This window comes from Halictus rubicundus, chromosome 12, assembly GCF_050948215.1.
Source record: "Halictus rubicundus isolate RS-2024b chromosome 12, iyHalRubi1_principal, whole genome shotgun sequence".
Taxonomy (NCBI): domain Eukaryota; kingdom Metazoa; phylum Arthropoda; class Insecta; order Hymenoptera; family Halictidae; genus Halictus; species Halictus rubicundus.
Genome location: NC_135160.1, coordinates 9,655,206 through 9,668,635, shown reverse-complemented (window position 1 = coordinate 9,668,635; position 13,430 = coordinate 9,655,206). Strand labels below are relative to the sequence as shown.

General features: G+C 46.2%; 1 protein-coding gene and 1 long non-coding RNA gene across 10 annotated transcripts in view; both read left to right on the top strand.

Moving 5' to 3' along the window:
- The window catches only part of LOC143359657 (phosphatase and actin regulator 2), a 349,047-nt gene that overhangs the window by 144,277 nt on the left and 191,340 nt on the right, over positions 1-13,430 (top strand). The window lies entirely within an intron of this gene.
- Positions 2,241-13,430, top strand: part of LOC143359675 (uncharacterized) — a 106,075-nt gene continuing 94,885 nt past the window's right edge. Inside the window, exons 1-2 of the long non-coding RNA XR_013083147.1 lie at positions 2,241-2,529; positions 8,774-9,712. This is a non-coding gene — a long non-coding RNA (uncharacterized LOC143359675). The remainder of the gene's footprint in view (positions 2,530-8,773; positions 9,713-13,430) is intronic.

Genomic DNA, 13,430 nt, shown 5'->3' with positions numbered 1-13,430 from the left:
TAGAACGGGATTCCAAAGATCCCCATGTAAAGCACACCATATCCTAGGGGGTGGAATCGCGAAAACGTCCGAGGGAGAAGAAAAGAGCGAACAACGGGGGCGACATCAAAGAATCCGGCGGGGGAGAGGGATAACCTCGCGGCGTCATTAAACTCTCAATTAGGAAAGCTGCAATTAACTGCGACAAAGCTTGTGCAGTAGACAGCGAAATCTTCCCAGACACCGGGGAGGGACGAGACCGTGCGCGCGAGCCCCCTCTCGTTGACAACTGGCATCCCTTGAAATTTCGCAAAACTAGCGCAAAATAAGTTTAACAAATCCTCTCGTCCCTCGGCACTTTTTTTTCACGCTGGCTCGCGCGAAACTCAAATTAAAAAGTTTCCTTTCGGACAAAGAAAATCATCTACCCCCTGTGCTCTTGTAAACGCGTCAGGTTGTTCGGATAGTCCTCGCCATTATTAAACTGCGAATCTTTGTGCGTTTAAAGCAAGCGTTATCAAAAAATAAAGTAAACATTTCAGCAGATTCATCATTCGGACAGCTGTTGAAAATTATACAGTTGACCTGGATGTAATTTCACAACGCACGCACGTTTTAAATATCTGTTCTGTGCGAAGTTATTTTTAATTCTAAATGGTGGACGGCTATTTTGCAGACATTCTAATTATGTTCATAGTGGTTTTATAGTTGTGGTAACAATGCAGTGGCGATTTAGTCTTCTGAACGATTTCACGAGAGAATTGTATACATTATAATTCAAATCAGACGAAAGATTAACATAATTTGGGAATATCAGTACGTTATTTTCAACTTATTAAAATTATCGAGGAAAGAACGGTTCTTATATTTGGCTCCTACCTTTTGCAATCGATGCGGACGGTTTTTATTTCGCAGAAAGATCAGCAGTCTAGTAATAACACTTCACTTAATTCTACATGAAGATTTCTTTCAACGTGATCGGTAGATTCTTCGCAAGTCCAACATAAATTGGACACCCAGTATAACAAAGTAGCAAACGCTGGAGATTCCGTCTGTTTGCACGGCAAACAAACTAGGATTTACCGCCTGGCTGCTGGCCGTCATGCATTCCATCGGCTATCAAACGTGGCCATTTAAATTCACGTTGGTCGCTAACTTTTCCCCGTCCTGTTCATCTCGGTCTGTAACATGATATCCTAACTTGTAATGCGTAACCCGTGTCGTATAATACTGAAGCTTGATAAGCCTGGCTGAAGTAGGAACTGCTGCTTACCAATATTATGAGAACCGTTTTAAACTTTTTTAAGCAGACTTTTTTAATCAATTTTTAATTAAAAAAAAAATAAAACTAAAATTGAAATGCTTGATTGTAACTGGGAGTGCTACCTCGTACCCATTCGAATGAGTGCTGTCGGCTGTCGGATAGGGGTCGCATTGGTTTTTGACTGACTTATATTGCTTTGTAACAGTGACAAGACTGTGCCCATTCAGACTTCATACAACTTGTATGGTAATATGTGCTTCAATGAAGAGGTTGATTAAAAAATTTCCGATGAAAACATTTTTACAATTTCAGTAATTGTAAAAGAAAAGATTAGGAACCAGTCATTTTGACTGGTCCGGTAGTTCTAGTGTTGAACAAAAAGTAATTCTCTATAAATAAATAACTCCAACTTAACATTCTTCAAGCTGTCTGTTCAAGGAGCCACCCTCTGTATTCCTAGGGTTAATCAAACGAGCCAACAGACCGAAAAAGGTGCACCACCGGTTCCAACCGCCTAGGACCCCACCAAAGTTGAAAATCTAGCCTGAACCAGGGGTCGGCCAAGCGTAGCGACCAAAACACCCGGTAAATCCCGCAACCCCCATATTTCACGAGCCTTGTCTCCGCGATGGAACACGGAACTAATTCCGACACCCACCCCCGTCAAGCCGATTCTGGAAGGAATATCGAATGTCTCTGGGTAGGGGTAGGCACCCGGTCAGCAACCTTCGGCTGGCTCGTACCAGGTGCATGTCAGTGGATGGGCGCACAGCCTCGGCAGGTATAAACCACGATGCTCGCAGCCGCAAGGGAGGGGAAAAGGGGTTTGCGGGGGTTGAAACAGCGGCATGAGGAAGAGGAGGAGGAGGAGGAGTAGGATGAGGGAGGTAGAGGGTGGCATAGGTCTGTCGAGGGGGTCGGTCGAAAGGGGGTTTAGGAGGGAGGCGAACGCGCAAAGGTGGCGTCGGCGTCGCGACGCCCGGAGAGAGTCAGTCACCAGCGGACCACAACGCGCCGCGTAGCCTCGCTCGCCCGTTCGCAAGGAGAACCCCCCCCCCCCAAAAAAAACGGTCCCTTGTCCCTTCGTTGTCGTGCATTCGGTGGTGAATTCGCCGGGACCGGAAGCATCCTAATCGCGTTCCGCTTGCGGTTTCCATTCGATCGAGCGGCCCGAGGAGATCGAACCTTCACCGAGTCGCCGTCCTCGTGGGGGACTCGCACGGCTTGGGAATCGAGAGTGTTTCGAGAACGAGGAGCCGATTTGCAACCCCCGTTCCCGGCACAAGGTGTTTAACCCTCGGACAGCGGGAGTCGGGTCCGTCCTGACCCACGGTTACAAGCGTACCGTCCAAATTCTAGCTTTCAATCGGTTAGCCGTTTCCAAGACGTTGATCTCGAGGAAGCGGTTCGAAACGTGCAGACAATTGGCCACGCAAAGATTTTAACGGATTTGGCTGCTGCCAAATCGGCAAAATCGGTACGCTTTCGTAGAAACCAACTGCTGCTGCTGATGCCCTCTTCCCCCTCAGCGTCTTCGCGCATTCACGTGTCCTCGCCGTCGCCGTGTTCGATGATCCACGAGTGCGATCGCGGCATGTTTTCTATGGGGTTTCGTCGCCAGTGGGGGTTGGTAGGGGGTGGGGGGACGCGGCGGCCTAGCCGCTCCTGGGTACCAAGACGCTTTTCATGCAGGAAATTGGGTCATCCGGCTTCGTTCGTCCCGATCCGCGTGCGATCCAATCGCGAACATTTTCGGCCGCCGCTCGATACCGCTTTTCACGGCAATGTTTTCCGGAAGAGTCCCTTGACCGAGCGCCATGCGTCGACCCGGGTATCCGCGTGACCCGGCGACCCACGTACCAGCGGAGCTGGGGTCACCGGGTACCCCGCCCGGATACACCAACAATTCTTCTTCATCTTCTCTGCGTCTTCCACTTGTTTCACTTACCGGTTCCTCCGACACGTACCCACTCCTGTCCATCAGTATCAGGACGATCCAGAGAGATGATGTGATTCTTAACGATCTTCAGAAAATTGCTAGGTATAAAATGAATGGAGGAACAATTATGGAAGATAAGTGGTCTTCCTAAGTCCAGGTATCAGCAGCTTCATGCAGCTCGCAGGATGCGATCACACTTCTTGTCCGATCGTTTTCATAAACCATCAGCTTCTTCTTCGCCTCCAGACGATTTTCCCAAGCCATTAGTGCCATAACTCTTCCTCAACAGATTTTTCCAGGGCCATTAGCATCCTCCTCTTTCTCGGATCGTTCTTCAGATCTGTAGAAAATTTTTAGGTGGGTTAAACGTAAATATTTCCTACAGGCTTTCGAGTGTAGTAAGGAATTTCTTTGTTCGCCTAAATTGTACTGGTTATATGTGTCGAAACGAAAGATTCGATCGACCACTTTTCCCTTTTTCAATAACACAATTTAATGGAGCGGAACGTTGAATGGAGACAGCATAATTGGTATCCGTTTTCCTTTGATACGACTTCCCTCTGCTTTACAGTTTCTTTGTGTTATTTGTATCGTACCGCTCGTGCAGTCAAGCTAAATAATACTAATTACAGACCGAAACCGAGACGCTTTTCAAAACTATTTAAAGCGGATTTTCCACAGTAAAATAAATTAATCGAGGAAGCATCTAAAGTAGCAGGAATAATGTGATTATATACTTAAATGCTGATTTTTGGAGAAGACTAATGTGTAATTTTGTTGAAGGACAAAATTTCAATACACCAGGCTTTTGCACATTTTACAATTTGTACCTTTATTTTCCAAACAGAAACAATTCTAACCGCGTATTATCGATCGAACGTCAGCTTTCCCTAACAACCCCCTAGATGTCTTAATACTTATAGACGAGGACGTACGTCACGTTGCACCCATAAGTTACATGGAATCGTTACAAGGACGTCGATATCATTGACACCAAATAAGTAATTTTCTCAGTTAAAACGAGCAATAACGAAATTAACAGGCCCCGTTAATCTACTTTCTAAGTTCTGAAAGAGTTGAGCAACCTGACCTGAAACTGCGTTATCCCCTTCTACGATAGAGCCTTTTTTTAGTGTCAATTATTATTAGCTGTTCTCCAACAGACTGCTGCACTTTAAACTTTCCTGAGCTCGCATTTTAAACTTACCGCTATTTATGGTAGTTCTTAATCGCGAGGGGTCAATCTCTCGTTGAATCGCTATGAACGCCTGGTGAAAGCCTTATAAACTTTCGGGATGGTTCGGACAGCTCCACTTTTCCACAGTGTTTAAACATCTTTTGCTGTACCCCTTTCCTGCTAAACAAATTCCGCCGACAAAGTAAAATCGCCTACATCACTTGCGAGAAACAGGAGTCAGATAGAAATATTTTTCGAGAATAACATACCGATACTAAAGATTCTTTTAGTCGTTCTACTGTTTAAAATCCCACCAATTTTTGTCATAAGCGCCTAAAAATAATTTTTATTCATCTGATTGCTTTTATTGCTGAACAATTAGTTACTGAATCTACACGCAGTCTAGAACGTCTCGCAAAATTGTGAAAAATTTAAGAAACGATCCGTGCAGAGTAAAAACTTCGTTGTCCATTCATGGTGCCATTTTTATTTCCGTCGTGAAAGGCCAACGGGGCTCCAATCGAAGTAGGGCATTCAGAAAGTGGGTGCATGGGACATTAACGGCACACTGAAATAAAAATTGATTCTCTCTCGTCTCGGAAGCAGAAGAAGACAGTTTTCCGAAAGAGGAACCGGCGCGATCTGTCCCGATCTGGTCCAACAACTAAAAAGCATTCTTTGTGGCAGTTCTATTGAGCGGTCGAGCGTTCCGCTTTGATATTTTGCATGTAGCCGAGGGTATATAGTGTATTGACCTTCCCCAGGCCGGGCAACATACTAAACGGAATTGATCCGCGTGGCCGAGCGTCGTTTCGCCACGAGAGTGCGAGGCGTCTCTGTTCCTCGAATCCACTTTGCGCCCGTAATGTCCCATCGATAATCGAATGGACAATCTCTGTCAGACCGTATTTTCTTCACCTAGGAACCGAGCGAGGAACGAAAAATTCGTGGGGGGGGGGGGGGGAGCAGCAGCAGCAACGATCTCGCGAAAAAGTTTCGCGAACGAGGCCGTTCGACCGTAAAGAGATACTCTTCTTCTGCTTCTTCTTCTTCTTCTTGCATCCTTCCTCGACGTTTCTGCGAACCGGTCGCATAAAGGACACGTCGCGATTGAATTCGACGCGGTATCGGGAACGGATCGAAGATCGGTGACGCTCCGTGCGTCTCGCGAAGCCCATTTCAACTTCCGGCCCGATATATTCGAGCGACGTCTTATCGACGTCACTTGGAAACGCTCCAAAATCGTTTGCCCCTCCGCTGCCGGAACGCTAAATGATACCCCTTATCGGCCACCCTTTCCTCCGTCGTTTCACACTCCCTTGAACGCGTCTCCCTTTCCAATTTCGGGAATTCCATTCCGTTTCCTGTCCGCGGACGTTCCCTCTGCAATCGACGATATTCGCCTCGATTCGACATCTGTGTTAGACGACGAAGCTCTAATTTGATTCTTGAGTCGAGAAACAATGCTTCGTGCTGCTTATTCGACTTTAAAAATGTTTTATCACCGCGGTCGATAACCTTCAATTTTTCATACTATTGTCAAGCTTGAATCGTTTCACGACACGTGCTGCTCCAGCTTTTCTTTTACACGTTTCGCGTATCATTCTTCTTCGTCTACACTGAATTCTCGATATATGTCAGCAACACGGGTCTTGCCAGTGTCAAGTATCGTGCAGGATACTCGAGCCGTGTTATGTTTACACTTCTCGGCGTCCGAGGTCTGTTGAGGTTCGTGGCTCTTGACGGGATATACCCCGCGGTAGTGGGGATAATCCCGCGACGTTTATCGTCCAGGCCTTGGCGACATATATAGAGAAATCACTGTACATGGATCCACTCGCACAATTTATTAAACAGCATCCAGAACAGAATAACTTTTAACGTCTAACTTGATTCAAAGATTTTCCGAGGATTTTTGGCAGCAATTAATTAATTTGTTTCGCTGTGCACACGCGACGAAATTGTTTTGTGATTCTGTTCCTCTACATGAAACTTCCTTTAAATGATAAAGATATTAGGAGCTACCCCTAAACGATTTTCCACTGGACGTTGACTTATTAAATCGATTGCAATCGGCACGCGTTACACCGCACTTGAAAACACTCGAACAGCAGTTTCGCCGATAATCGAAGCCCTGCAACAGCCCCACGATTTATTCATCACGCGAATCGCGGTCAGTCGACGCGGCCGCGTGCGGCAAGGTTTCAATTTGCAAAATGAATTCCCAGGCGGCGGCGCGGCGCACCGGTGTGAAGCACTGTAAAACGGTAAACCGACGGCCGGCCGTGTCACGGGTTCACGAACCCCGTCGAAGGTTAAAGAGGAAGGAAGCTGATTCGATAAATTTCCCCGGAACATTGATGTCTTCTTTTTCTCAGCCGCTTCTCCACGAGCATTAGTGTCCTCCGCTCCCTCGGCGGCTTCGGCGGGACGTCTTTGCCTTTTAAAGTCGTTCCTGTCGCGGAACTTTCTTCCCCGCAGCCGTTGTTTGAAAGACCAAAATCTTCCTTCTTGAGTTTTCGAGGAAAGATCAGAATTTTCCGGAGAATCTTCTCTCTTGTTAAATTCTTCCTTCTTCTCAGCTTCGGTCGATTTTGTTAATTTTCCTTCCAGAAGGATTCTTGGTCCTCGGCTATTCTTTGAAACACCAAAATCCTCTCCCGTCTTTATTTTCTTCAGAATGATTAGAATTTTACAAATTTTCTATCTTCGCAGTTTTCGAATAGTTTAAATGTTTCTTTCCCCAGCTGCTTTCAGTTGATTTTCTTTTTCATCTTCTTCCTCTCCTTTCAGAATGTGTCTTATTTCGCAGTCGTTCCAAGAGCAATCAGGATGGTCTTATTCCTCAGCTACGTCTTCCGCAAGACATCTTTCCGAGTCCAGATTCCAGCAGGTTTATGCAGATTGTAGAATACCTCTTGTTCGATCGTTTTCACAAAACATCAGCGGCTTCTTCACCCTCAAACGATTTTCCGAAGCTATTAGTGCCCTCCTTTTTCCCAACAGCTTTCCCGAGCCATCAGCATTCTCCTCAGATCCTTTAAAGAGCCATCAGACTCTTCCTCTTGAGCTGTCATTCTCAAAATATCAGACCTTTTCTTTCCTGAATCGTTTTTCCGGAGTCATCAGCGTCTTTCTCTCTTTAAATCCTTAATAGCGCCCACCCGTCGGCGAATACAGTCAAACTAACAGCACTTTGAAATTTTTACAATGCGCTTCCTTACCCTCGCTCTGTACAAAGCTGTTCTAAACTGGAATATGTACTGGCATATGTAGCACCACTCGCATAGATACACGATTTCACATTGAAACAGTCAATTGAATGAGAGCCTCGAATAATGGTCCACGTGTATTATATTGTATAATGTACACTCCTGTTCGAGGTTTCCATCGAAATTGTTAAATGAAAACCTTACTACAACGAATTCTCATTGAGGCAATTATATATTTACACAAATTCTTGGATCATTCCACGATTCCTGAAACTCATTTCATTCAACCCTTTGCACTCAAAGCTATTCTAATTCCAAAACGAAACATTTCTTCTGACCTAGAATATTTCGTTTCCACATATTTTTCTTTCATGTTGAACATACGAAAATGGTGCAATTTGCTCGTACAATACCGAAGTGTTTAGTAATTTATTCAGTACAAACAAATTTAGTAACGTGAAAAATATTTTAATAATAATACAGCACTTTTTAGTGGCGGCCTACAGTCGCCATTCGAGTGCAAAGGGTTAAATAAATCAAGGTGACCTTGAAATCGGGAATCATTACGCCCACACCAAAAAATGTTTGCATCCCGATACTTCCCTCTCTGTACCATGCAAGTTTCGTGTATATCATTTTTCCCATATTACTTCAAGTAATACCCTGTAGGTATGATGTTGTAGCAAGTTCTGAAATAAAAGACAGAAAACAGTTCGAACCGCAAAGGGTTAAAGAAACAGCCCGCGATTAGGAAACAAATTAGCACGACCTTCTCCCCGAGCAACATTTCCACAGTATCCTAACCGCGTTCCCGAAGGTTTCGTCAGCTGTGCACCCCCCTCCCGCGCACTGGTTCCGAAGCATCTGGCGCAAAAGCTCTTCCCGAGGCTCGGGCAGCATCCTCCGGGGGATCGGCCCGATCGTCGCCGTTTAATCCGACAATTAAACGGGCCTGGCGATAATTGGTTATCGGAAGGCTCGGCCTACTCTCTCTCTGTCTCTGTCGGCGAGCCGTTTCCGATAGACTCGCGACGCTTATCGAGCGATGGCCGCCGCTGCGACCCGTCGATAAGCCATTGTTTACACGGCGGGTAAACGGAATATCTGTGGGAAGGGGGAAGAGGGGCTTGGGGGACGATCGAGGACTCGTGGACGCGTGGTTTCGATCGAAGCCCGCCGATTAATCTTTTCGTCCCCCGCAGAACCGGCGACTCGGAAGGAAATTCGATTTCCCGCGCGTCACGGAAGCACCGCGTCGGCTGATCCTCCGGCGCATCGATCCTCCAAAGTCGCAGCAGTTAGGCGGTGCCGGGAGAGCTTCGCAGTAGTATACCTCGCAACAGTGTTCTCGGGACTAGGAACCGGACCCCCGGGCGAGTCGCGTGTATCGTAGACTGGCCGAGCGGAAGTGTGCCGAATAGCGGAGATTCTCGGACTGAAAGTGCAGTGGTTCCGGGACCTCCGATCGTCCCCGAAGAAGGGACCTGGAAGCGTCTAAGAAACCAGCAGCGGAAACCTCGTGCTGGGACCCCGCGAGATTAGGTTTCTCGCGTCGGTAGCGTCTAAACCTGTTGAAAACGTGTGTCTAGTGCTCTCCGAGTTGTACGGTTCGTTATCAGTGAGCGGAGAGTCTCCGGTTTCGAAGTGCCGGTAAAATGCGAGTCGGCGACATTGACACCGAACGCCTCGATAGACCCGAGCACCGAAGACACACCGAAACCTAAGCCCGAGCGAGCGGTGTTTGGAGAAGAGTTCGCCGAAACCTCGAGGATCAAAGAGCGCTGTTGGAGGTTCTCAAAGAACGGGCTCTCCGATCTGCGGGATAGATCGTGGTCGAGAACAGCCGACAGCCTGACAGAGCCTGGAACACCACAACCTGTTAGCGTCGCGTTACACGTAAGATAAATCCTCGGGAGTCGAAGAGGCTCGTTATCGGGCCAGTTCGATCGCGGAAGAACAAGCCCCAACCACTTTCGCTGACGGAGCCGAGGACCTCCGAGAGCTGCATGCAGGGCCCCAGGGTGCAGCCAGGTGCAGCAGACGACGCAGCCGTACAGAGAGTCACTGACCTCTCACCCAATCACAGTCCAAAGTGTGATGTTTGATGCTGCAGTGGTGTTTTATGCGGCGACGTCGAAAAGGTGTGCATCCGCGGCCCTCGAACATACACGCGCACACATGTACATACATGCGTACGCGCATACATATACGCACATACATACGGTACATGCATACACACGTAAATTCGCGTTACATACACGGACAGAGAACGGCGTAGACACACACCGTTCCGGCCCACTAACCTAATTTTCCTCGACGCTCCGAGCGGACTGCAGTCGCTGCATCCCCGCCCACTGACCCGCGTTCACTTCCACCCCCCTCCCCCCTCCCGAGTTTTCCAGCTTCATTCACCCGGGATCCGTCGCGATTTCCGCAACCGTGGCGATTTGGCAACGGAACGCCCGGCTTCGGAACGAAACGGGTCATTGCGAGCCGAGCGAACCGCCGCGGATTCTGATTTCGGCGGGGTACAAGGTCTATGGGGTGTCGGTTTTCACCGGACGGGGTGCAAGAACGTCTCATGTTAGGCGATTCCTCTACACCGTCGGACCAGAGTCTATGCTGCTTGAGATCTCATTGAATACTCTGCGGATCCTTCTTCAAAATGTTAGGCCCACGCAAAAGTTTTATATTTATACACTTTTCTTTTATTGAACGATTGTAAAGAGAGAGACCTCGAGACCTTTGATGGGAAACCACGCAGTGTTTGTGATTTCCCGCAACCTGTGAATTACAGAAAATGATGTCAAATTTTAACGCCCCGTGAGCAACATGGGTGGTTTATGTCCGGAAGGAAATTTCACTCTGAATTTCTACGAACGGGAGGATTCCATTAATTCTTTAAACATTTGTCGTTCCAACGACGCCCTGGGACACTCTGTACATTAAAATGGGGACTTCAATACGTATTCCAGAATTGTTTTAGATTTTTTGGGAGCATTCATTTTAAGGTGTAAATTTTAAGGTATTTGTGAGTTCCTTGAGGGTGTACAGAGTGTCACCACAATTCTTCTTTGAATAGGATCGGACATTAACATTTTTCTGAATTTCTAAAAATTAACCGGGCCTCGGGGTTCGTTTCTATAGGGTGTCTTTTCGAAATGGAAACAAACGATATTTTCCACTATACCGTCCCGACTGCGCAGAATGAAATTTATGAGGTTCAATAATTTTTAGAAGTTCAGAAAAATGTTACTGAACCTCATAAATTTCATTCTGCACAGTCGGGACGGTATAGTGGAAAATAACTTTTGTTTCCAGGCAGAAAAGACACCCTATAGAAATCCCCGAGGCCCGGTCGATGCCGCGAGAATAGAAAATGACTATGTTCTCAGGTTCTGCTAAACAGCAAGTCGTACTTGTTGCGGTCTACCGTGTCGAACGAACTCGGGTGCTTCGTTTTCGTCGTTCGGATCGTGTTTGTTGCATGTTTGGTTTATATTCCGCGTAACTTTTGTCTTTCTTCATTCACGTGAGCTTGTTTTTTTACGTAGAAGTATTCGGTGTTAGGTTTAGGGGATGTCTGGGGTTTCGAAATTGTTGTAACGAATCTTACGAACCGCTGAATATTCGGTATGTATTTATTATGAACATTAGCTTATCTTCAGCTTCTGAAGCAGACTGTGTACTCTCCAAAACTTTCGTCCCGTTTCAACAGCAGAAGATTTGTTAAACTCAATTTCCATTTTTGTATAATATTGGCTTGCTTCTCCCCGAGTTGATGAGAACGGAAAAGTTGGAGATCGGACAATCTATATAGTAAATAAACAATTCTCCTCCTTTGTTCAGTATTCCGAAGGAATAGCTCCGGGGTTGATAGTGTGCAAACACAGATTTGCATAAGCCTCCTTAGCTTAACCATTTGCGGGTGCAAGGCAAAACAACGTTGATCCGTTCTTGCAAAGAATTTCAATTTACACCTTAATCGAGACACCTGGAACGCGGAATCCAGCTTTCAGGAATAAGTGCGGCAACTGTTCCTTGAAATGCGTTCGAGAATACCGAAATTTACATTTTCACTTTTTTACAAGGTAGAATTCTTGAGGCAAGAAAACGAACGTTTTCTATGGAACATTATCTCGGGAGGTTAGGAAAAATTAAGTAACCGCGACGAAAAATTACTTCTCATGTAATATTTGTGTTTTCACACTTTTAAGAGAATGTATTTTAGAACACACACAGTGGAGAATTATATATTTTACAATACCTAGAGACTGAAAATGGATGAACTTTCACACTTTTAAGAGAATGTATTTTAGAACACGAACAGTGGAGAATTATATATTTTACAATACCTAGAGACTGAAAATGGATGAACTTTAAGTTGGGCTAAGTTGTCTTCCTTCTATTTTTAAAGAATGATAAATAAATAATAACATCAGAACTGAATCGGAGATTTTTATGAATTTCTAGACAAGAGATCTTCTTCTTTGCGACATATTTAGTTTTCTAAAGCAGTCACTATAAAAATAATTCTGTTTTACTTTGACTTCTCCCCAACAACAAGAGTTTTCATAAACAGTCACAGTGTAATAATAGCCCCCATATTATGCACGGTATGCATCGGTGATCCACAAGGGGTCACTCTGCACCCTCTCGAATAGAAAACAATCGCCTTACACCGTTCCGTGTTAGAGCCGCAAACACAAGCCCCCTAATTCTTCGCCAATTCCAATGGGGGTAATCCCAATCGTAGAATCGATCGATCAGGTTCCCCCGATATTCAGCATTCGAGAGTCGATCGGATTAAACTAAACCACACCGGACGGTATGCGAGACGGTTCAACACGTTCGCACGCACAAAGAGTAAGGAAGAGGAGGGAAGGGGAAGAGTTCTGTGGAACCCTCGAATATTCCGCGGGTTCGGTAAACGGGTTAACGGGTTGCATTAATTAGCGGGACCCGAATCGAATAAATCGTCGGCCGGTTTAATCGACGTTAGGAGACGGGCCTCGACCGGCTGGGAGAGTCGGCTCGATCGATTTCCATCTCGAGAGCTTATCGAAAGGAGGGTGCGGAATGGGGTGCTTCATCCCCCTGCATCCTCCCCCCTTTTCCTTCACCATCCGGTGAAGTGTCAGCACGAGTGCGGTGTCGTAGGTACGGGAAACCGATGCAACCAATGGTCCTGAACGAGACCACTTAGGCCGACGGGTCACCCTCGAAACCCGACGGGGCTGCAACCCCTACGTTAACGCGTGTTTCGTCGATTAATATTAAACGGGCCAACCCCCCACCCCTCGGACCACGTCGATTCGATTCCGACTCGTTTCGGTGCACTGGACCACCGACCCGCTTGTAATTGGTGCCCCACTCCCCGTATACACACTGCAACGACAAAAAAAAAAAAGACGAATTTTTGCCAATTTTTTAAGCACAGCCACGTGTAGAACGTTCCCCTGAAATGGCTCTTCGAAATTCGCACGAGTAGCAAAACTCTAAAACTTTTTGTTCCGAAGGATTTTTTGTATGAAACTTTCAGCAACATATCCGCGATTGTTCGCTGATTAAAATGATACCAAACATGGCACCATTTGATCCCAATTTACGCGTTCGATCCAGGATATAGTGGAACAATTATTTCGCTACAGGGTTAAAATATTGATTAACTTTTACAACGAAACACGCGAGTGTTCGGATAGTAGTTCAGATAACATCGTTTTCGGATAATCGAGGTCCCACGGGATCGTCAATTGAAGAAGCAAATGTTGTTTGTACCGTGTTTGATTTCGTTGTAATCGGAGAAATGTCGGAACTATGTTGGCAGATGTTGCACAATGAAATAATTCCAGACAAAAA